The 26,781-nt window shown below is 33.2% G+C and overlaps 1 protein-coding gene and 1 long non-coding RNA gene across 3 annotated transcripts in view; one reads left to right on the plus strand and one right to left on the minus strand.

Annotated features, from left to right (window-relative positions):
* LOC118182816 (uncharacterized) overlaps positions 1 to 1,920 on the plus strand; it is a 33,496-nt gene extending 31,576 nt beyond the window's left edge. Inside the window, exon 3 of the long non-coding RNA XR_004757125.2 lies at positions 1,199 to 1,920. This is a non-coding gene — a long non-coding RNA (uncharacterized LOC118182816). The remainder of the gene's footprint in view (positions 1 to 1,198) is intronic.
* Positions 1 to 26,781, minus strand: part of LOC118182814 (uncharacterized) — a 263,465-nt gene that overhangs the window by 62,925 nt on the left and 173,759 nt on the right. The window lies entirely within an intron of this gene.

Consider the following 26,781-nt stretch of genomic DNA (forward strand, 5'->3'; position numbering starts at 1 on the left):
GCAGTTTGGAATCTGAAGGTATTTTAGTGCTGTTGGAATAGTACGAAAAATTCACATGACTTCCTTGTACCGCTTATTAAATTATACACATTTCTTGTTGTAATTCATATATTTTCTCGAATTTTATTAGGGATATATTTTTCATTCAATTAATTCATTTCTTACTTCGTTTCAATTAATTCATTCTCACGCGTCCAAGCAAAATTACATAAAAACTCACAACACCTTCATTAAAAATCGTAAAATGCAGAAAAACTTAAAATACCAAATATAGTTAAAAAACAATTTTTACAACTAAAATTAGATTTTTTACGAAAAAACAAGGAATTCGGCCAGCGTGCTTTTCAGAGCACAGAACTGAAAGTTTACTTTTGGTCTCACTCGGCAGTAAGACACTGAAAGTGCAAAAACTGGCGTAGTTCTCTAGTCTACTGAGTTTCAAATGCAAACAAATGGTGGCTCTTTAGGCTTAATTCGCCGCTTTAACTTTTAAATTGTTGATAATTCTAAAATTATTGCATATAGATTAATTAAAGGCATAAAAACCTTAACCAGAACATAAAAACTTTATAATTCAGTCAATTTTAAAGCAAAAAATGCACAGTTTACCAATATATAAGAATAAATAAAGTAATTTAACCGAGCCAATTGAAAAACCGAGTGGGGGAAAAATATATAAAATATATATATGTATTTTTATTAAAAATATACGATTGGTGCAGCCGATTGCAACGAAAACAAGAGGTGTACAGCGACATGTTATGGCAGTCTTATATACAAAATTTCAGCATTTTACGGCTACACGTTCTTGAGTTATGCGAGATACATGTGTACGCACGTGCATACTCTTCTGAACCCATTTTAAATTCATTTTACAATACGTTTTGGCAAACACAGTTCTTTATTCTCTCCGTACGCACAGATATCACGCAAAAAATCGTTCAAATGGTTTCGAGAGTGGTCGAATGGATATTTTAAAAATAATGACACTCGAAATTTTTCGCATTTGGAATACTTCTTTTACTTCATAAAAGGAAGTAAAAATGAAATATTAAGGCTATAGACGTTTATAAAATGAAAATTCATGAGCCTGAAATATGATATTGTAAACTGATTAGATTTTAAATCAAAAACTTATATTGGATGATTTATTTTTATTATATATTTAATCTTTTTTTTTTTTTTTTTTTTTTTTCAGAGCTCACTTTTGTAAAAGCTACTTAAAATGGAAATAATGGAAAGAATGAACTCAATTGCTCTTCAGCTAGTTTTATTTACATCTTTTATATATTTCGAAACCTCTTTTGGACAGAAAGGAGACTTTGAAATCAAAACCCATACATAAAACTATTCAGGATTCTATATTAACGGTTTTATTTTAAAATGTTAAGATACTGAGTTTTAAGTGAAAGCATTACAAATGCATAATTGAATTCTTTACACTGTTGAGAAGTAATCATAAGAATAAATAGTTTCGGATGGAAAGTTTCGATTTGTGATATAAACCGTTAGAAGTGTTCTTATTAAATGTTTCCCTCTTGTAAAAAGTCTTTAATCAAAACTTACTCCAAAGGCAAATAACGTTTATAAGAAGTTATTTGCCTTTGGAATACTGTTTAATTCCGTAACAGATAGTATTCATTTATTTCCTTAACTAATCTAACTCATCGATTTGCAAGTGAAGTATTCTTAAATTATTTCTGAATATATTTGATGTTTTAAAGGAGAGGCTTTATGAGTTAAATAGTATGCATATTAATGCACTAAAATCATTAATTGCTTCTGGAAGCTGAGTTTTCTCAAATGTTTAATTTTTGAATAATCGTTGGTGTAGAAAAATATAGTAAAATAATTCAGTTTTGTAATCTGATTAAATTATTTATTTAGTTCCTGTAATTTATTTTAAATTATTTATTTTGTTTCAACGAGTTTGTTTATTTTATGTCATTAAAATTATTTTTTAACAGAAATTAAAAACAGAATTAAATTTTTAAATAAAGTAATTAATACATTCATATCAAATTTCAACATGTTATACTTTATGTTATCTTCGACTGTCCTCTATGACATCCTACACTAGGATGCACACTATATATGTGATACTAAGACTTGTCATACTAAGACTCTATGTCATTCAGTCAGTTTGAAGTTAAGAAAATAATTTGTAGAAGTTTTGTATAAATTTTGACTGCATGGGTACCTTTTTCTGATTTATGACGGAGAATTCCAGTTTTCGACCGCAGTTCTGCCAACTCGGTTTAAAATTTATCTCTTCCATAATTCTGTTATTTATAAAATTTATGATTTTTATGTAAGTTGGCTTAATATTTTGTTATCTGCATCAAAACTTTCTGGTTGTTTCTAGTGTTTGATAGCGCTTCATTTTTCTCTAGATTAACCCTGAAAAAAATCAGAGTTGTTATTAATCACACATTACGGTGCCTTATTGCTATGCGTACGGTAGCGGATGCTCCTGAAAACGTCATGTTCCACTTTTCCGGTCAGCATCAAGTTCTACAGAGAAACATCTGCTGTATATTGGCAATGATTATAAAGTAAGATGGAAGTTTTTCCACGTCTTTAAATGATGTGAGGTTCACATACTTTGAGAATTTGTGAATTTCGTTTTTAGTTATGTTTGTGACAAAAGAAAAATACACATACTCTTTTCAAAAAGCCATCGTACACAAATAGATAACTCTCCTTATATTATTTTATCAAGCAATGTAACGCGACTATGATGTGTGCCATTTGTCATTGAGATATTTCGATTTCGATGCGTGTTCAATAAAAGTGAAAGGGAACCAGCAGAACCATTCTTTCCAAGAACCTACCAAGCATTCCAGCAGAACCATTCCAAGGAAAAGCATTCTTTCAGTACATATTTATCTTTTAAGAATTGTTTTTATTACTGAAAAAGTTTATCCTGACTTCTTAAAATATCATGTGTTCGGCAGATTAGAACCTCTGTGCAGATCAATCCAACTAAGGCTAGAAGATAATGGATTGAAATTGGGCACCTTAAGGCTTATGTACTCAAGCATTACAGAAAGATGCGATACTTAAAATGTCATCATTGTTATAGCTGTTATAAATCAACACTCGTGTTTAAATATATCAGAGTTAATATGTACATAAATTTTAAGCTGACAAAATCATGAGCTAATTGGTAGAAAGGATTGTGACAAAATCATGAGCTAATTGGTAGAAAGGACTGTATTTAACAAGATTATTTGGAATATATGGCAAAGAACGTGAACGTTATCTGCTTAAGGAAAGGCATACCTTCGTGGATGATATTTTAGAGCAACTGATTCATATTCGCTTTATGCATGTGTAAAGCCACGAAACGTTTCATTCAAGTGACCCACCTATCCGATGGGATTTGAACCCAGTACTAACTACCGGTATTTAGCGGTTCTTATTGCTCAGCTACTGATGGATGTTAATATGAAGGAAATAGATATCCGCGCCTGCACTTTGCAATAAAATATGGGCGATTGAAAAGTATAATTTAACCAACGGATTTTGTGTAAATGTAAAAAAAGAGCTATTCAAACTCTAGAACTGTTTAAAACGGCTTATAGTGAATGTGCTATGAACGAATTCTCAAGTGGCACTCGAGAGAATATTCAAGTAGAGTAAGGGATTTCAGGATGAACGAGAAGATGAGACAAATTGTCTTCCAGAAGTAAACAGTTAAAAGAAACAGGGGCGGACATTATTATTAATAGATGACATTAAGTGAAGATTTATGTCTAAAGAAATACAGATTACCGAGAGATATTTGGTGTAATTTTAACAGATGAATCGAGCATAACAAATTCTGTGATTTCCCTTAGCTATTAAAAATCAGTTCTGTCGTAGTGAGATAATTCTAATAAAAAAAGGTTGCTCAGTTAAACCATCTTGTTTATTTAACTGATTTAGTTCTGTATTACTATGACAAATTACTATGAAAAAAAGGTCATCAGTATCCAAGCCTAAAATTTATGAACAGGATTCTTTGAACCGGATTTAAATCTCAAGGAAAGGGCTGGCTACATGGGAACCTTTTAGGTTTCCACATATGTAACGAGAACACAAACCAATTTCCCTTTAAAAGTCCTCCACAAAAGCCTCATTTACCTTTAGATAGAAAAACTCTTGCGTGCTTTGTCATAATCTAAATAATCCAATCCATTCCAATTCCAAAACTGTACTGAAGGCATGAAATTGTCAAATACGTATAACTGATACTTAACAGAATGCGAGATAGATACTCAACAATATTATTATTCGGGAAAAGGAGTATACAGAAGGCATGCTTCTAAAAGGTAAATTCCAACAAGGTTTAATTCCTATATAAATGCTTTCGGGAATAGTTTCATTATCCATTAATAATATAATCTCTCGTTTATATTTAAAAGATTCGTTCAAGGAATTAAATTGTAACACTTTCTGTATTCCATATCTTGTACATTCTGCCTATATTCTATCTTTACATTTTAATTCTCATAGATTGTATACCTTGTAATTAATGACAAAGAATGCGTAACTTTGAAACTAGGTAAATAAAATTTAGGGAGGAGAGTAAGAAAAATTGCACAGAAATAATATTTATTGCTATGATATTTATGAATTTTATGTTAAGGAGATTTTTAATAAGCTAAATTATTTCATTTGTATTTCAAACTGAACGTGGAATAAATATTATGAAGCTAATTCAGATTCTCATTATCGTTTGTGCTGCTTCTAATAATAATCTAGCCGTTAATTTGAATTCGTTTACACTGAGAAACGACTCAATAAAGTTAAAGCCAAAAGGCAATGCGGCTATGTTTCGTTTCGCTTGATAACTTGAATGAATGACAACTATTCAGTTGTTAATTTGCAAGAGTGACAGCTGAGTTTAATTAGATTTATAATACTCAGGAACTGTTTAGTTAAGATTCTTTAAACCATGGATGATGGCTGAGATAAAGGGTTAGTTACTATAGACTGCATATATAGAGTAAATATTGTTGCGTGCGTACGGTTTCGTAGTGGATAGAATGCACACAGAACAGATGATGGCTTGGTAAATTTTATTTTCCCAGAAGAAACACTTTACAGTTCTGAAACTTTCCACAAATGTACTCCTACAGCTGCTCTCAGTATCACAGAGCACAATTAGTAGTTACCACTAATTCACATCCAAAGAGCGAAGCGCGAAAAGAAATCTAATTCTTCGAAGTCAGCTCTGAAGTAAAAAAAACTGAGAACAGATTGTCCCCCCGGTCTTACATAATTTTATCCCGGCCGCTGAGAAATCTCTAGTGCCTTCCATTTCTCGGAAATTACTGAAATACACACAGCTGAGGTTATACAAGTTTTTAAAAAATTCTATCTGTCGGCGTATTAAATTTCCTCAAAGTATCTCATATCCTTGAAAACTTCCGATTCTGGCTAATGATCCCAGTACTAATCATCTTTTATCGTCAGATTTTTAGGAATCTGCTTCCCAGTAGCTTTTTATTCCCTTTTCAGTTAACAGATGGCGCTAGAGGTTTTGTTTTTCGATTTTTTTTTTTTTTTTATCACGTATCTGGAGCGTTCTTGAATTTGTCTCTGTTATTCTCATGTACGCATAAGCTTCCTTTTCGTCATTTTCACTCCCGCATTTCATGGGAGAAGATTCTGTTTAACCTTTGAAATTACAGTCCTACAAATTTATACACATTATGGAGGTTACTGTTGCTTATTAGTTAGTTGCTTTAACAATCAGATTTGTATATAGTTGAATTTAATGCAAATAAGATTTAATTTTAACTCGAGATAAAACAAGCAGATTTAATAAAATACAGATGCGTTATAAAATTACAATGCTTTAGAACAAAATATGGTGCATTTAAAACTATAAGAATTTCATAAACAATAATAAGAGAGTGGTTCTCGCGCTTTGGGAAGCAACACTAATTGCTTACTATATAAGGTTTTTCTCTCCTTTTTCCTAGCGTGCCTTCGTGCTGTAGTGGTTCTGCACGCTGAGCCGGTATTTCAGAGGTCCGTGGTCCGATTCTCGGGGAAGGCATTTGTTAATTGTTCAATTCTCTTGCTTCCAAAAATACCTAATGTCTCTACAACCATAGCGAAAAACTTTTACTAAAGATCTAACAAGACACTGCTATTTTTTACATAAGAATCGTAATAATTTGTTATAGATCTTATTTGGTAACTTCGGAAAGGGTTGAATTTTGCGAGAAGGTTTAATTTTTTTTCTTTGGAAGGAAAAGATTTAAAAATTTTTCTGCATTTTGAAGAAGAAAAAATATCTAGAAAAGTAAATTATATTTAAGTTTCTTAAAACTTCAATCTAACGATGAAGTTTTCTTAATTTTACTATGTTTCTTCGAGTTACGTATTTGAAGTTAAAAAAGTACGTTTCCAGTGCCTGAAGACAAAAGACAGAACAATAAAATGAAAAAAAAAATCATAACTAAAGATACTTAGTTCTTAAATTCTGCAAGGAATAATTCTGCTTCATTCAATTACACAACAGCAACAAACTAAAGTTTATTTTCGACTCCTACGAATTTCTCTAAAACACGTGATTACGTTTCAAAACATTATGGAATACGAAGTTTTACTTAAAATTTTAAAACAGTTCTCTTATCTTTTTAGCATTTCCAAAGGAATTTATAGTTTAAAACCTGTTTCGCCTTAACACTAAGATATTACAAAGTGTAGTTCATTGTTCCCTTCACAGAATTCATTCATTGCTCCCTTTACAAAAGGATTTACATTGGACGATTATCAAGAATTTACAATTTTTTATATTATGCGAAAGAAATGTTATATCATTTCTAAAAGAAGAATTAAAGTTATTAGCCCAGAAGGACTATTAATTTCTCTTTGCCATTTTGCATCGAATCACTTTCAAATTGCTGCCACCAAATAATAAAGCTCTACATTTTATTTAAAGAAATTAAATAATGAAGAATCTGCATAAATGTTTGTATGCTTCTCTCATTGTGAGAAAACAACGGTACCTAGATCCATCATATTCTGAATAACGTAATCCTCCATCGAATATGGGCATCTGTAAGCCTTAATTTGGAATTTGTTTTATTATCAATTTCATAATTTGTAAACCTTTAACGAATTTTTGATTAACAAACTCAACGATTTCAAAGCGAGCAATGGCAACACTGTATGGAGAAAAAGCATTTTTATCTCCAGAGCCCGAGACTGTGTGAAATTCTAAAGATATGCTCATTTTAAAATTATTTTGCGATATTGCTGTTGAATTGAATTTTATGATTTAAGTGCGAAGAACGTGATATTTAATAACTAAGAGAAACACACAAAATGTTAAAAACGCCCTTTTGGGCGTAATATAAAATCTGAAAACTTTCTGATTTTATTAATGTTCTATCTAATAAATTAGAAACTACAGCTATTATTTACAAAAGAAGTTTCCTTTACGAATTCAAAGCGATGCGATATAATTCCGATCATCATCTGAGAAAGAGAGCAGTTTTTGAAAATCAGATTCCTGTAATGCTGTTATAAGTATGCAGGTAACCCTAAAGACTAAAATATTTATTAATTGTATCTGCATATAGCAACTTTGAACAGGCGTCTTCAGTTACCGACTTCAATGAAAATTTTGAACTAAAACTTGAAGGTGACTGATAATTTTCACAGAGACTGCGAAAATTATCTTTCCGCGTTATTATTTGAGTGACTGGTCACAAAATGTAAATTAGGACTTTATTCCAGAGAAATATTATTTAACCACAATAGCAAAGATGTGCAAGATCTTCAGATGTAAGATAAAAGGGAATAAAACCGAAGCAACAGAGAAAATATTTTGTATTATCTGAAGTAATAAATAAATTTTTGAGCATCTTATATACACAGAAATACGTAGTATTGTGTTTTTCGCACACGAAACAAAAGAGAATTCATTCCAGACTTTTAACTTGAATAGAACATGCATCTGAAACTCGAAGCTATTTATTTAATAACAAAGATTTCCACAAAATATCCGTTTAAGTAATCTTTTGAATAGCGATTACACGCAAACATGAGCTATCAGCGATGTCTGCATCTTATTTTTATTCAGAGTTATTTATTGATTATGGTATTAATGCTGGCTTTTAGGACAGTGTATTATGATCCGGGAATATTAGCATATTATATTCTCAGATGGCTTTGCGATGGATAAATTGTATTAAGGGGAGTTCTGAAGGTTATTCTGTCGCAATTACAATGAATAATAAAGATTAACTGAGTTCGAATTAATTGATTAAATCTAAGCATGTTAAATGGCTTGCTATTTTTCTCCTTTGTCGACGATTCAGTTTGTATTCATGCGACCTTTAGCTAACGCTCAGTTTTATGAAATTCTTGCAGACTATATCTTAACATTTTCTCTATTAGTACAAGATTTTCTATTAGTGATAATACAATTAATTACCATTTTATTACAATATTTATAACAGACGGAGATATACACTTATGAAATCAGAAAACCTAACATAAAAAAGATTATTTTTTAAGTAAACAGTATTCAGGTAGAACAATATACAAAGCTTCAGAGCAACTTTATAAATTTAAAGACAATGTTTTATATGTTGGGCCTTGATCTAGTTTACAATATTAAATATGTTAGAAAAATGGAATTGTTTTATTACAGTTTTATTATCTTTACCATCTGTATCTGCGTCTATACCTTGTCCTTGTTATATCTGTATACCTAACCTATACTATCATAATAGTGAAAGTAACTAAAGTACGTATGGAATTAGGAGAAGTGCATAACATGTTACCAATTTGCAAAGCTCTGGGTAATGTAGCATCTATAGCATCATTTTTTATGTACTGAATTTAAAATTGTATAACTGTCAGTACGTATTATAACTATGAGCACATTATTCTCGACAATGATAGTACTTCCTTGCTAACAAAAGTAACTTTGCAGTGCTTAAAAAAAGTGGTCATCAGCATTTCCCCCTTAGTTTCTACAGTCCCCGCTTTTTAAAGTTTTACCGAGGAATCCAACAGGCTGAAGAGCACCTAATCTGGTGTGCCAGCTGTTCTGTCACTGATGAAAAGAAGAAAGTTGGGCGTCATAACTGATGGCCATGGATATAGAATATGGAAACACGAATCTTTAATTTATATGAAATTGTTTGAAACGAGTTCTTTAGTGGTGCACATGTGATTATGGCAAAGCCTCGAGGTGTATATGCCCAAGGAGAGGATGTCTTCGGGAAGGACTTTCTAAGGGAAACTGGCTTATATACACGCTACACATGGGGAAAACCACGAAAACGCCCGTTCGTGGGATTCAAACCTCGGACCTTTACCGCTCTGCCGCTAGTGGGCCAGTTCTTTAATGGTGTATAGAGAAACTGGATGGTTCGTTCTCCTGGCATCCCAAAGGAGAACGAAGAAGGTGCCTACATTTTGCGGGTGTGGGCGAAAATTAATTCGGAATGATAGCAAAGAAATCCTTCTCTGCAAGTTAAGAGAATAAAGTAAATGCAAGGGACGCTTTCGCTGACTGAATGGACGATGGAATGCGGATTATAGCTATGGTAGATCCAAGAATCTATATGGCTAAATGGCTCCTAATCGCCTCCTTAATACGTAATTAAGGATACACGTAGGATAGAAAAATTACAATTACCATCCAGAGCCAGATTTAGACTTGATAATGCCGTAAGCTATTTGAGGCATGAGACCCTTTATAAATCTGTTAAAATACATTTTAATACCATTTATACTATATTTTAATTTTTGGGGGGCTCCAAGAAGGTGGGGCCCAAAGTTATAGCTTGTGTAGCGTTATACGTTAATCTGGCCCTATTACCATCCCACCCACTCGCAAGGCTAGCTGCATTAGCATGGTCAGCATGTACTGGAGACAAGAATGACATCATGTATAGTGACAGAATTGAATATTCTCGGGAAGTAGCTATGGTCAATTTTGTTGTATGTAGAAACTGTGAAGGTGAGTTTCCTTCCTTTGTACGACATTTTGCACAAGACTCATAACATGTTTTTAAATTTTTGGAAGATGTTTTCCCTCCCACAATCTTCTGCAAGAACTAAAGAAAAATGTGATTCTCTGGGTTCAGACAGCATGGACTAGCATTTCGCATGAGTGTATTTGTAATGGACGTATGCTAGTAAGAGAGAAGGCAATTGTTGCACGCTGGTAATAATAACGGATTTAAAAGTGTTATATAATATGAGGTAGAATAGCATCGCTGTATGATTAATATCTTCATTTGTCTTCAAATACTGATCTGTTTAAATTATTATTAATGATTCAAATGTTATCGGCTTACAATTATTTAAGCATGTTATCGTTTCATGCAGCAGTTATTTTTTTCTAAAGCGTATGTTCCCTGTAATCATTAGAGTAAAAAAAAATTATTATTTGATAGAATTTAAAAAAATATAATATATTTATGTTCTTGATCTAAACATTTTGGTTATTTATGAACTTCATTTGTCACCTTATATTAAATTATGAGCAGTTAATCATAGTACTTTGTCATCGATCTTATTTGACAGCTTCGGAAAAGGTTTAATTTTTGTGAGAACGTTTTTTTCAATGAAAAGGATTTAAAATTTTTCTGCCTTTTCAAGAAAGTCTAGAAACACAAAGTTTATTTATGTTTCTTAATACTTCAGCCTAACGATGAAATTTTCTAAATTTTCTCTGCTTCGATGATTAGATTAGCGTAACTTCCTGTTTGAAGTTAAGAAAGTAAACTTTGCAGTGTCTGAAGAGAAAAGATAGAACAGTTAAATAATTAAGCAAAATCATAACACAAAGTTTATTTATGTTTCTTAATACTTCAGCCTAACGATGAAATTTTCTAAATTTTCTCTGCTTCGATGATTAGATTAGCGTAACTTCCTGTTTGAAGTTAAGAAAGTAAACTTTGCAGTGTCTGAAGAGAAAAGATAGAACAGTTAAATAATTAAGCAAAATCATAAAATAAAGATGCTTAGTTCTTGAATTCTGTGAGCTATAATTCTGCTTCATAATACTTTCAACTTCATAAGCGGAACACACCAAACAGCTTTATGGTTTACTCTTGAAAACTTCTATAAAGCATATTATTACATTTCAAAGTATTTTGGAGCACACAGTTTTACTTGAAACCTCAAAACAGCTCTCTTATCTGTTAGCATTTCCAATGGAATCTCTAATTTAAAAACTACTTCTGTTTAACACTAGCCTACTTTATATAGCGTAATTATTAAATACTCTGTAAGTGTTAGCTATGGAGAATTATTTCGTAAAAAGGAGAAAATAGCATAATCAGATTAAAGAATCTTGGGTTTATGAGGATTTATTTTCTTTCTCTGGGTATTAAACATTTGCTTCTAAGAATATTTTGTTTCAGAAAATTCTCAAGACTACATATAATATACAATTATGCTGTTATTCCCTTATGTTTTCGCAGTGTTATTAATAAAATGAATATGATCTACGTTCTTCTGTCGGTCGCAAGAATAATACAGTTATGCAGTGCAACCAGTATAGAAATATTCTCAAATTCTTAAAATAATGTTATGCAATAGGTGATAACTATTTCATACTGTTGTTTTTGTACCGAAACAAATACTTCTTTCATATTAGTATCAGTAGCAAAAGAAAAACGCCAGTTTTCTCAAAGAATTAATGATATCATTATGTGAACAAAAATGCAAATATCTGAGAAATATCTTACGCAGGAATAAACTTATTTCATAAACCGTTCAAAATAATGATGTCCTCAAGGAAATCATTTGTAATATTTTCTGTGCCATCTACTTCTTTGTAAAGAAATTTTCTATTCGAAATAAAATTATGTGCTTTTATGAATTATAAAAACTTACGGTTCGATGACAAGGAAAATAAAATAAAAGTATTAATTTAGCAAGGGATTGTTTCTATTTCAGTCATTTTTATCTTGAGAATGAGCTGTAAGTTTCCTGCTCTGGAACGAAATTAAATGAGAAGCAGGAAGCTACGAAATTTACTAAAACTTTGAATAAATAAGATAGTGAGTATATTGTCTTCGCTATGTTACTGATTAAAAAACACACTGCAATTTAAAAATATTTGAAGAATTCAAAACATTATTGTAATTCTTATTTCTTTGTGGAAGTAAATTTATATATATATTCCATGTGTGGCCGTTAATTTAGAAAATGAGATTTCTGTACCATTTGTTAAAAAAATTGCTTCAGCAAAGTTTCTTCCTTGAACAATGAATTTAAGAAAAAATTGAAATAAATCCTAAAGCACACGCCTTAAAACACGCCTCAAAACATTCATCTAGCACTTTACAATCTCTGTTCTAGTGTATATATTTTCTCATTTATCTCTTCGTAGTCGTGAATACACAATCTAATGGCAAACTAAAATCGGGTGTCTTACTTACTCTAATAATAGCTTGAGTAATTCAAAGACAAGGAGTCATAATAGGCGAGAATATTCTCCCAAATTTCCAAAATGAAGCAGCTAAGAGACAGATTGCTGGAGAATTGAAACTGAACGAGTCTAGTGATAGACCGTTTCTACCCTGAGGCATAATACATCTTAAGTGGCTTCCTTTCTTCTAGATGGAGTGATTATAGATCTCTAATGACTCTACCATGGAAGGCCTTATTTTCTACTAATCAACTCATTACGGGATTCATCCTACTACTTTCATAGAAGCTGCAAGAAATTAATGTAAACCTACTCAAGTTATGGCTTGTAACAAACTATGTGATATGAGTTACATTTTGTACAAGTACAGGCAAAACATATGTTGACTTCAGTCTAACAGAGGAAGCGTTTTGCATGACTCGAGGATTGCTCGTCATTTATGGAATGATAAAGTATTATAATTTAATCTGATGAATAGCTTTCTTAGTTTTATATGAAAATACTAACAGAGAGTAATCTCCTGAATAAATTATGTATTCATCCAAAACTGAAGCTATAAGTTACGTTTCCATCACTGTGCAATTGTGGACATGTTTTGTTTTTTCTATCATCGGCAAAATTTGCTTTTGTATGCTTCGTGCATTCGCTTGGTACGACTATCGATACACAACATCACCAAAGAATTCTGTGACACTGCTATTTCCAGTGATCCAAACTCATACAAAGGAAATTCTCTCTTTCAGCAATTGGTTGATCAATAACCGAGTGGTTAAGATTACTGAACGCTTACAGTTTAGCTTGGGTTCGAATTATGATGAACAAGTTGTTGCATATATTTTTCTTGGGTAATATAATATGAACCAGTTTTCCTTAAAATGTTCTTCAAGACGACAGCAATCCTCTTAGGAATTCTTATATCTTCTATGTCTGATTCGTCATACGCCATTTAACAAACACACTGAATCTTACTTCGAGATTTTATCTAAACACATGTTGTGCACTGTACCATCATTTGGTTTTGCTCAATAGAGCCCGAATTCTGAAATAGACCCTACTTTAGAACGGTAGCGGATGCTTAAGTCGGTAAGTTAAATTCAGCATCAGGGAAGCTAAAGCAGAATGGTAGTCAGCTTTTGTTGACAGGTGCTCTCTGAAAAGCTCAAGATTTCGAAGGTTATTTATATTTTAATTAATTGCATTCTAACGGAAGTTTATGAAAGTAGAAGTTAAAATAAAGGCCAAAATATATATAGATAACTGTGTCAGAAAACATGAAAAACCTAACAACTTTTATAAGCGTGTTACATTCGGAACCCTTTTTGATTACATAGAATTTCTCCTTTATCCTTTCATGATCCCCCACATAAATAGAGACGTATTAGATAAAAATCTGAAATTTATTACAATTGGATTCATGGAATTGATTAAATATCTTTCAGAAATCAGTTAAATGTTCTTGACTACAAGTAAAACCTTTTGAAGAAAACAGTGAATAGCATCGAAGCATTTTAAAATATATAAACACTAAAATATAACACAGTATTATTTGCAAATATAAATATTTCAAAATACTTTTGCGATCACAAATAATTTATTACGCAATGCCGAAAAATGTTTGCATTTTTATGATACAATATGAACTCATTCATTTTTGTTTCCTTACATAAATGAGATACGCTACATTTAAATCAAATTTGGTTCTTTCGCCTTACATGAATGAATTACAGTTAGACTATATTTAAAGAAAATTTGGTTCTATTATCTCACATGAATGAGTTATGCTAAATTTAAAGCAAATGCGGCATGTATCAGCAAAAAAGCTCTTAAACTAGAATTCAAACCAATTATACTTAATTTGACTAACTGTTGTCTTTAAATTTCGCATCTTCTTTTCCTGCATGTCAGTCAGTTTCTCATTTGGAGTTCCTTCAAAGGAAAATGCATTCAGAATAAATTTCAAATTACAAAATTTGGCAATTATGTGTGTCTAACAGTGCAGCTGAGTTATGCTATTCTTATAATGTTTACTGTAAACTAACTAATTTATATAGTTTACATTCTGCATATTTGGAAAGTTTACATTACGAACTCAACTGCCAACAAAAGGTGCTGATTATTACACCACAAGAACACGTGATAGATGCAATTTTAGTTTGCTGAGGTTAACAAGCGACTAGGTAAGGAGAAGTCGGTCAGATCAAGATAAGTAGTGCTGACTACCACTTTTAAAGTTGTCTTCCACCTAATTTTCAACTGGTAGTTTACCCTGGGTTCAATCCTCCGACGAATGGGCTGGCTGCATGGGCGCTTTCGTGGTTTTCCAGATGTGTAATGTTTATAAGAGCAAGATTCCGTTAGAAAGTCCTCCACTAAGGCAGCATACCTTCTTTACATTAGACAGATGTCCTTAGTGTGCTTTGCCATAATCAATCAAACCAAACCAACCTAAATTTTTGTTCGAGTGACACTGTCGGAACACCTGGTGTCTCTGTGAGCAGAAATCGTTAAAAAACTAATGTGCTTTCGTGTGGGATCAGATCTGAGGCCTTACATTCGCTAGCGGCATATGCCAATCTCATTCTGAATCTTCCTTCTCCTATCCAGACATGGAATCTACGCAATATTTTAGTGAACTGCAAAGTATATCTGGCCTTAAACATTTTTAGTAATATCTCACCACAAAGACACATGGAAGGAAGGAAATAATTTGACATACTACAAATAAATATTGTTACGGCCTTTCAAAACCTAATTCAAATTTCAAAACCAAATTGTAAGGCTTTTCAAAACAGTCTCCATAAGACGTTCGAATGTTGCCGGCGCATTACACAGTCCAAACGACATCACCTTGAATTGCCAAAACCCTTGTCCCGTAGTAAATGCCGTCTTTTCTCGGTCTTCAGGCTGTATTTCTACTTGCCAATACCCACTCTTTAAATCAAGTGTTGAGAACCACTTGCTTCCAGAAAGAGTGTCTAGAATGTCGTCAATTCTAGGAAGAGGGTAACTGTCTTTCTTCGTAACCTCATTCAACCGGCGATAGTCGACGCAAAATCTTGTTGAGCCGCCTTTCTTTCTGACTAGGACGATGGGAGATGCCCATGGACTTGCTGAAGGTTCAATGACATCGCCTTCTTCCATATCCTTTAAATGTGTTCGTGCCTCTTCCTGTTTAGCAAACGGTAGACGTCTTTGATGTTGCTTCATCGGAAGATGATCGCCGGTATCGATTCTATGTTGTGTCAAACTAGTTCGACCTACGTCAGAAGACGAGCGGGAGAAAACAACTTGAAGATCTTTAATGACGCGATCGGCAGCATTCTCTCTTCATCGTTTAATTGCGCATTCTGAAGTAACTCTGATGTAATGCTTTCTGAAGAGAAGGATTCTTGGATGTTACTCTTTCTTTCAACGGTGGTTACTGGAGTACATGCTGCAACCACTTCACCTTTCTTAATAATTCTCACCTTCTCAGTTACATTGGCCACTCTCACCGGGATAACCATTCTGGATACGTCGAGAAGTGCTGAGGATACTAGTACTTTTGGGCTATTACAGTTATTGAGATATTATATGATGCCGTAGCGTAAATTTCTGTTTTCGGCTATGGATCCAGGAAGTAAAATTTCTGTTCTTGCGGTATTGTGATATTGTCTTGTGCTATGATTTTATGGACAGATTTAACTTCTTCATCATTATCTCCAAATAACGCTATGTCCTCAGATATAGAATGCAATTCGTTATTTTTAATGTCCAAGGAAAAATTGTATTTCCTTAGAAAGTCCAATCCGAGTATGCAAGAATCAGTGATCTCTGCTACATATGCCGTGTGATGGTAAGCGGCACTTCCAAACGTGATGTTAACATTTACTTTTTCGTCGATGTCGATCTTCTCACCGGACACAGTCTGGAGGGTAACGCAGGGCGGCGTCCAGATAAGTTTGCTTCCCAATTGTTGAGCCAAATCTTTTCGGATGATGGTAACGTTGGCTCCTGTATCTATAGTCATATTGCTGGGAACTCCATTAATTATTAGAGTTTTGAAGAACATTTAGAAAATCTTAGGAAGGTGCTTCAGAAACTGAAAGAAGCCAATCTGAAGCTGGGTCCGGCTAAATGCCAATTGTTCCGAAAGGAAGTGACTTACCTTGGACATGTCCTCTCAGCAGAAAGTGTGCGCACGAATCCTAAAAAGGTATCAGCAGTTAAATCCGGGAAACGTCCCGAAAATGTCCATCAGCTGAGAAGCTTCCTAGGGTCTTGCACCTACTATAGGAGATTCGTGAAGGACTTTTCTTCCATCCCAAGACCCCTTCACAAACTGATAGAGAGCAAGCAAAAGTTCTTGTGGGCAAAAGAATGCGAGGATGCATTTAACAACTTAAAGGAGGGTTTAACATCTGCTCCGATCCTGACTTATCCTCAGATAGACAGACCATTTATTCTCGACACAGACGCGAGCAATGAAAGTGTCGGTGCTGTTTTGTCCCAAGAAAGAAACGGCCAAGAACGTGTAGTGGCGTACTGGAGCAAGTCCCTGTCTAAACCGGAGAGGAACTACTGTGTCACCAGGAAAGAGTTGCTCGCCATAGTCAAAGCTGTATAACATTTCCATCATTATCTATACGGCAGAAAATTCCTCCTCCGCACGGACCATACCTCATTGGCCTGGCTTTTAAAATTCAAATAGCCAGGTGGATACAGAGACTCCAAGAATATGACATCACTATCCGTCATCGTAAGGAGTCATCACACGGGAACGCCGACGCCCTGTCTAGACGACCTTTCCCAGAAAGCTGCCGATATTGTTCTAGAGTGGAAGCGAAATACGAGATGCTGACTCCGGTCGCAAGACAAATTACAACATCAACATCGGCTGATCGAGACCCGTGGAGCGATGATGAAGTCAGAAAAGACCAGCTGGAAGACCGCGACATTAAACCCATAACTGATTTAATGGAGTCATCAAACAGAAAACCTACCTGGCAGGACATTTCTAACTGTAGTCCTGCAACAAAACAATACTGGGCACTCTGGGATTCACTTCACATTCGAAACGACGTCTTATACCGGAAATTCGAATCGGATGATGGGAAGATGTTCCGATGGCAACTGATACTTCCAAGATCCCGGATTCCTGATGTCCCTAAAGAACTTCATAACAGCCATACAGGAGGTCATTTTGGAATAATGAAGACCTTCCAGAGTTCGTGAACGCTTTTACTGGAATAATGCAAAGGATGACGTGCAAAAGTGGTGCCGATCTTGCAATGCCTGTGCAGGTCGGAAAGGACCGAAGAGACGTAGCCGGGACAAGAAATTATCGCTGTTTTTACTGGCTTACCGCAGTGCTGTCCACGAGACTACCGGCTATTCCCCATCACAGATGCTCTTCGGTCGTGACCTTCGTATGCCTTGTGATCTCTTGTTTGGTCGCTCTCCGGAGGCTCCTTCATCGCCTGAGGAATATATTCAAGGTGTCCAGGCCCGGTTTGAAGTGATGCACAACTTTGCACGAGAGCGAGTCAACTTGGCGACGGAGAAGATGAAGACCCGCTACGACACAAGAGCTACTGAACATCAATTCCACAAAGGAGACAAGGTGTGGTTGTGGAATCTGACTCGACGGAAAGGACTTTATCCGAAATTACAGTCACCTTGGGATGGCCCGTACACAGTTCTAAACAGGCTGAATGACGTCGTGGTTCGGATTCGTAAGTCTTCGAACTCTAAACCTAAAGTCGTTCATTACGACAGCTTAGCTCATTACTATGGCCATAGTACGTACTGTAAATAATTGTAAATAGTGTAAGACCATGGTCCTTTTTGTTTCTAAATGTGTATTTAGTATTTGATTTGTATTTTGTATTTGGTTTGTATTTGATAGCATTTGATTTGTTTTATTTATTGCATTTATTGTTCATGTTGTTTATTATTGTAATGTAATGCTTATTATTGCATTTATGCCACAGTTGTAAGTTTAACTTCCTGTCCAAGGATTGTACTGCCCGAGACGTGCAGTCCTTGGGAAGGGGGAAGTTTTATAGATTTGGTATTTAAATAGCTTATGTTAGTTGAATTGTAAATTAAATGGTTTTATTTCCCGTGCAGTGAAGCGCATGATGAATATTAAAGGAAAGCTAAGCCGGAAAATTGAAAATGCAAGACAAGTGCATTTAACATTTAATAAATATCTCTTTTTGATTTCGAGAAAGTTCTAGAAAGCTCTCGCGCGCGATTTAAAAATCTTATAAAAAGGAGGAAAACCTCTCAATTCAGTCAGTCAGTTATTTTTAGTTGGCTTGTTGCTGCCAAATTGCTATCTATTTCCAATTTGGCTTAAATAAAGAGATCAATGATATGTGGATGTGTGCGTTAGTGGCATGCAAATATTTCAAAGACTAGAACCAGCTGTTACTCTAGCGTCTCCTTCAGGTCATTTGATAATCGCCGCATTTATTTTTAGTTAGCTTGTTGTTGTTTTAAGAGTTTGTTTAGAAAACTGCTCCTGTTGATTGTAGCGAATTCGCTAATTAGCTTTCTTTAGCTGTTTTGAATTAACTTCTGTTGAAGGTTTGAGTAGTTAAGATAACTACTGTGAGATGTTGTAATACTGAAAGAATAATTTGAGGAAATTTAAGCATTTTTGTTGTGATAATAATAAATTTTGTTCGTTTTTCATCGGACTTGTGCATTCATTTCGTAACGAACCCGTACGCACGCAACAATATTAAGACTTTTATTCGAGTTCTCCATTAATTGTAATACATTATTATTAGTTTTATTCTAGTTCTTTATTAATGTTTGAAAATATTGTCATTTACATTTAAGACCTGAACCAAATATTATTTTGCTCATTTCAAACTGCCAAATTGCTATCTATTTCCTATTTCGCTTAAATAAAGAGATCAATGATATGTGGATGTGCGCGTTAGTGGCATGCAAATATTCCAAAGACTAGAACCAGCTGTTACTCCAGCGTCTCCTTCAGGTCATTTGATAATCGCCGCATTTATTTTCTCATTGTTTAATATGTAAATAAAAGCAAAACTGACAAAAGAGATAAAGAAGAGAATGGCATATCCCAAAGACGTGACACCACAAATTTAACAAGTTAGGATCCAATATTAATTCTTCGATTAAAGTTGTTTATAAAGAGAAAAGAAAAGTGCAAACTTTTGTCAGTTTGGATGTAACGTCATCTCCCTAGACACGAGTGTCATAGTTGGAAAACTTCATCTAAGTCTTGAGAGTGTACGATGGCTGATCAACAGTTTCAGAATACGATACTGCTATTCTTGCTCATCATAGCTATCGATTTGAATAAGTCTTTTAACTCAACTTATTAAAATTCAATTTAAGCCTAAACTTACACAACAAAGTTGCTAAAAATTAAAAGCCCATAAACTAATATCGTAAATCAATGTTTAACATGGTAAATATTAATAGATAACATAAGGCAAAAAGCTGTCTGGTTTTAATTTAAAATTCAAACAACAAAAATTAGCGTATATTTACAAATTTTCACAGGACTAGTTTCGATGGTTTTGCCAAACCATCAACCTCACCTGCCAAAGCGCAAATGAACGACTTAAGATATAGTGAAAAGATAAGGCAAGATAAGAATGGCTGGACAGGAGTTAAGCTACTGGCATCATCTATTGATGGAACAAGAAAACTAAAGCATAATTTCCTTTTGAAGGTAAAGATGGATTGGATTGTTCCATCAATAGATAGCGTCAATAGCTTAACTCCTGTCCAGCCATTCTTATCTTATCTTTTTTTTCACTATATTTTAATTTGTTGATTTGCACTTTGGCAGCTGAGAATGATTGAAACTAGTGCTGTGAAAATTTGTAAATATTACGCTGAATTATGTTGTTTGACTTCTAAATTAATATTTGTTCGGCGTGAATTTTAACCTGAACTTCTGATTTTGTTAAAGGTTTTGAAGAAAACCTTATCTGTATTGAGAACGATCATATACAGGTCCCTCGTTTTTAGAAGAAAATATTTTAGAAAATTGTTTTTATTCTTGAAGAAGAGGAACCTGCTTCTGATCGGCTTCAAAATTAATAGTTTCATTCTAAACGTACGTCAAAACAACGTCACATTTAATCTAATTTTCTATTTTATACTGGCATGTTTCTGTTCTACTTAAATTACCTGGTAATTAAATTAAACTGGTAACACTTACAATGTCGATGGTTAATTCAGAATATCGGTTAATCCGAAGGTAATTAAAAAAGAGAAGAAAAGGGATAAAACCGTGTATAATAGGAAACTACTATTCATTGTTTACGTGTGTGTTCGTTTAGACTGAAGAATAAATTTGGTTAAGTAAATTAAACCAAAATTCAAAACATAAAGAACACAACGCAAATAAAGGAAGAATAAACTGAATTAGGTACAGATGAAGAAGCTAAATTAAGCTATGATATCATCCGCAGTTATTGTTATTAACTCATGCTCATTTTTTCCTTCTTTTGAATTTTCAGTAGTCAGTTTTGTTTTATGCGAACGATCTGTGATAGTAAGTTTTCCATCATATCGCAATAAAATAATTAACATATTTTCTAGACAAAGCCCGGTTAATTGTGAGTTGACTGTACTATGATATGCCAAAATTATAAGTACGGTCCAAGAAAACGTCTTTCCATCAAATAAAATCACTGAAGAAACTTCTAAACTTAACATCTTACGTAAGTATCATGTCAACATTTATAATATTACGTAAGTATCATGTCATGTCTGTTACTTCAGTATTAACTTGGACAATTAAGTCTAGTCTTTTAAATTTGAAACAAAAAGAATAAAAATGTACAATTCTGGTTACCCTTTGTTATAATGTCTTAAAAAATTATTTGATGGTTGCTTTCATGGATTCTGAGATAAAGTTACCAGATTTTTCCGGAGCCCTTGCGGAACGAGAGAATTTCTAGCTTAAAAAAGGACTTTTATTGATGTTTACCTCTAGAATACGCCCTGAGTGTGCTACCGTTACACCATGAAGGCATGCTGGAAGGAGGGATAAAATACCTTATCTATACTCTCCCTTTTAAAGGGCGACTGGGGATTAGGGGAACCAGTCGCCAAATCCTGGTGGTAACGAATAGGTTCATTATGTTCTTTTGAAGCAAGGAGTACATGAAAAATGAGCAATGTCCTCGCCGGGACTCAAACCTGGACATCTCGAATACGCGCCGAATGTGCTACCGTTACATAACGAAGGTATGTTGAAGGAAGGGAGAAAACACCTTATAAAACAATTGCTATTTTTAGATTTTTTTTTTCTTTCAGGATTGCATGTTGCAGTGAAACCACCTAAAACAATCTCACGTTCCAAATGATTTCTGCCTTTGCGAAAAGGGCTCCCAAATAAAAAATAACTGTCTTTCACGTAAAACAATAATGTTTAATTATGCTGTCAGAAATATTGTCTAGTGTTTCTCTCTGGACATCATGAGAGGTTTTATGTATTCATAACTAGCGGAGTACACGATGCCAGTTAAGTTAGATGAAGAGTAATGCATGTAACATCGGAGAAAACGATACCACTGTAATTCTTATCTAATAACAATGCAAAAAATATGATTCATAGTCATACATGTTTCACTCTGAAGCAATATGGAACCCACAGAAAACATTTCGATAGTAAAATAAGCTAATTCTCTCTCATTATACCAGGAACAATGGACGCAATTTTTAATCATGTTCGTCATTCTAATCAAATGGTCGCAATAGCTCAAGTTCCATCCAATTCTTCATCTATATTTCAATTTTAGTTGATTCAATGTGACAAAAAATTATCATAATTAATCAGAAATCAAACAAACACACAAAGAGACATTCTTCTTTATATGTATAGATTTTGCAAAACAAATGTTTGATAAACAAACTCTGCGATTTGAAAGCGGGCAGTAGCAACACCTTTCGAAATAAAGCATTTTTATCATCAACGCGCGAGACTGTTGCCAATCGGAAAAAAATGAGTGCGAAAATTAGCGCTTTCAGAGTTTTTAATTAAAATCTCGGTTGACAACAACAAGTCGTACCAAGATGGGAATAGTCGAAATGGCTTCCCACGAATTTTTTGGAATCGAGAATAATGTATTTAATGTTTGGCAATGCTATTTTTATTTCATCGTAAAACACAGAAATTTTTTATTAGCAAAATTTATGATTTGAAAGTGAGCAGTGGCAGCGAGGACAAAATTATCTTTTTTTATTTCCGAGTTTTTAATTAATATCTCTGATTTTAGCTGTTTGTTTTTGGAAATAAACGGACGTCGACCTTCTCCAAGACCCCGAAAAGAATTGTAGAAAGTTTGGTGAGGATAGCTGAAATTATCAGCAATAATAGATGTTTTGTTAGCAATGTTTGGAAGAAACATGATTATATGGATTCTAAGAAAATTGCTTTCTTGCCATTGAATGACTAAAATTCAAGATTAAATTTTGAGCTACAACTATTAATTCAGTTTACAACAAAGTATTGTTTTAAACAGAAAAAATAATTATTTTCAAAAATTTCTTTAGAACATTCTCTTTATAATAGCTTTGTATTTTACGGATTCATTTCTGCTGAAATTTTTATCCATTTGTTATACCCCAGTCATATTGCAAGTTCTGCCTAAGAAATGTTTTATACATTCTGCTTCAATGGCAGCAAAAGTAACTAGGTCAACAGGTTACTTTGATTTCTAACGCCTACCATATACTCTTATTCCTAATCTTTAATAATTATATTACTGTAGCCTTCTGCAAGGTGACGCTGTGTCCATTTCTACGGAGCGTTCAAACCCCCTGCCAAAAAATTTTACTTATCTAACAACTTTTGAATTCCTTAAAGTTTCATCCTTTAAGCCAAATGGCAATATTTACTATACATTAATTCACTAAAGAATAGAACCAAATTTCAGGATACGGGAAACTTCCTAAACTTTAGGCCAATTAACGAGGCTTATAGCATCGTCCTCATAGCTGTCAGTACCATCAGGGTGATTAACGATGCATTTACTAATTAACGGTAATGATAGACTTACTTTGGATTCAATGCTTTTCGAGGGTTTGCTGCCGTAAGCTAATTTTGACTTAAAGTGTTGACTTCTTGCTTTTATTTCATTGCACAACAGCGTTACGTGATGCGGTTTAGAATTACGCGCTCTCGTAAATCCTCACACTGAGTTGGATAAACTTGCGAAACTGCATAAATTTGGAGGCATTCCTCAATTTGAATTTTCAACAGATTTGAGTTAGCCAAATTTAAGCTTATATTCATAAGTTTTTACTGAAATTTTAAGATATAACTAGAGTCGAAATTAATTTAATGAGGAAGCTAAAACTGAAGAGGGATTTTACTATCGCGATACTTCTGTTTTTCTCGAGAATTTTCTGCACATGTTCACTGGACTTTACTTTTATGAAGATAAATCAAATGCAGAATATAAAATTAGTTTCTAATAAATGAATTCATGGTTCATGTAAACGCATGGTTGGATCAGATCTGAAAACATCCAGACCTTTTTATTATATGCATATTGGAAATATTTACATAAAATTCAACTATGTTATCCTCCGGAATTAGAACTGCGAATCTTCCATCTGCTAGAGCTCAATGTGCACTTACAGCGCAAGAGCACTCAGTGGAGTATGCACTAATTTCTTGTAATGCATATCATGTCTTAAACTAAGAGCGAAAAAACTTTTTTAGTTAAATAATATACTGCTTCAAACTTATTATTAATGCAGGTAATATAATTCACAATAAAATTCCTTATATAATCGTAGAACAGAATACTTTCCAACAGTGCTTCTGAATTCTCTCATTAGATTTCCTCCAAATTCAATGCTGGAATAACATTCAAGTCTGAAATAATATCCAATCGTGACATCAGTATCAAACAAACAATTCTGAATAGCATGTATATGGCCGTAAGACGAATCTTATTAAATACCAGTGGAAGAGAAATAACTGCTTTATCTTTAACTATTCTGTGTCATTCATTATCCGGAGAAGCCAATTTCTGCAAGACCAGCCTTAATAAGCACTGCGAGTAAGAATCAGAGCTAGATATTTGAGTGGATCAAGATATATCCTTCCAATTCAGTCTTCTCTGTGAATCAGTTTTATACCGAGTTTCCCTAAACTCTGATTGTTGAAATGGGAAAGCGAATGGTAGATAGTAAAGCGGTTGGAGAATATTGATGAAGGAATTATCGATGCAAAATGTCAGAGTCAAAAGATTATTTTGTACGAGACCTTTGATAATCTTCATTGTAATACGTTATAGCTGTCAAACAACTATATTAATAAATTAACCCATCGTAATTAATAATTCAAAATAATTCTCCAAATTTACTATAATTTCACATCATCGAGTAGTAATATGTTTAGATATCTTTAAATGTGTGATTACTTTAAATAAATGACATTTTTTAAAAATGAGATGACATTTAGCCAGCTATAATTTTACATGAGGTCTTAAGATTTATTAGCAACAAACACTTTGCAAATGGCGAATAACATCGATATATCTAACATTTAACGCTTTTGGAATCTTAACGCTCAATTGTTTTATGAAATCTTAATTTATTATTATAAATATATAGAATCCGTGATTTTATAATTATATAATAATGCAGAATCCATGAATTTTATAAATTAATATTTCAAAAAATTAAGATTTAGGAAATCTTAATTTATTATTATAATTATTATAGTTATTATAGTTATTATGATTATTATAATTACTCCGATACATAAGAAACATGTCTCCTTCATCTGCGACAGTGAAATGCTCTAGGTATTTCGAAAATGCTGTTTTAAGCTGAATACATAACTGATTAAAGCTAGAAAACATTACAGTAATATCTATTTTAAACGTGCTTAAAATGTTCCGAAGACAGAATATAGCCACTTAGAGTTTTTTAGTGAAAAGCCTGTTTTATAATACTGAGCACAGCAGTTATGAAATTCTTTATCAATGTGCTTTTTGTAGCCATTTTGAAAATCCGCAATTCGTTTTCAGTTAATCGAAGTTACGTAGAAGTATTTTTCTGAGGCAAAGTGGATTTTTGAAATGAAGAGGAAGGTTAATTAAAAATTAGCTTTAATTTCTTTGGTCGATAGTATGTTACAAGTTATATTTTTATACAAAATTTAATTTTGAACTCCTACTCTGTGGTATTAGTTATTTTTAAGATAAAAGAAAAAAATTAACTTATTAGCCCAAAGGGACAAGTTTCCAAGAAAGGGCTATTAATTTCATTTTGACATTTTGCGTTGATTCACTATTTTTTGCAGCATTTAGCGACGAACCACTTTTTAAATTGTTGCCACCAAATATTAGAGCCACGAATTATATTTAAAGAAATTAAATAACGAAGAATCTGCATTAATGTACGTATGTTTCTCGCATTGTGATAAAACAACTTTACCTAGAGCCATCAAATTTTGAATAACGTACATCACCACCCGAATATGGGCATCTGGAAACCCAAGTGTGGAATTTGGAATATGTCTTATTATCTATTTCATATTTTGTAAAGCATTTATGAGTTTTTGATCAAGAAACTCAACGATTTATATACAAACAATGACAACACTGTACCGGAAAAAAAATTCTCTCCAGCGCACGAGACTCTGTATCGGAAATTCTAAAGATATGCTCTTTAACACGTTGAGCCCGGCGCCGAATTTGCTGTCCTTACCGGCTGAACGGAATCATTCACTATTCTCTGATCATACACTATCTCTAACACACACACACACACACACACACACACAAAAGAAAAAAAAATTAACGGGAGAATTTTGCAACGAATGTGATCGTCTTTAGTTTAGCAGTTGTTGGACGTAGTCATATACTTCCAGTTACCAAAATGTTTGAAATGAAACATTTTAAGCATTTTCAAATTTAAAAAGTAAATTTTGTGAAAATTACAAAATATAGATTTTTATGTGGTTTTCTCGTCGCTATAGTTACGTTTATTAAAAGTTTATACTCATTATAAAAGCTAAAATGCAAAAACTGACTGAGATATTTAATTTCAAAATTTCGGATTTTTCATGTCATTTTTGGCTTGCCTTAAAATCGCTTAAAAGTAAATTAGAATATTCCGAGGTTGATATTTTCCCTTAAATATTACTCAGTTATTTTTTTATGATTTATTAGAACGTCTTTAATTTACAATGTTTCGAAAGCTAAAACTGCGTTGTTAATATTTTCATGAAGTTTTATTACTTATATTCTAATAATCATTTAAAAACTCATTAAAGTATAAATATTTTTAATTTTTAATTTATGCAAATAATGTTATGATTTGGCTATATGTCAAAAGTGTTGTTCGACACTGTTTCCTAGATCATGAAT

This window comes from Stegodyphus dumicola, chromosome 3 (genome assembly GCF_044657685.1).
Source record: "Stegodyphus dumicola isolate Sdum_Otavi_A_Nest chromosome 3, ASM4465768v1".
NCBI lineage: Eukaryota > Metazoa > Arthropoda > Arachnida > Araneae > Eresidae > Stegodyphus > Stegodyphus dumicola.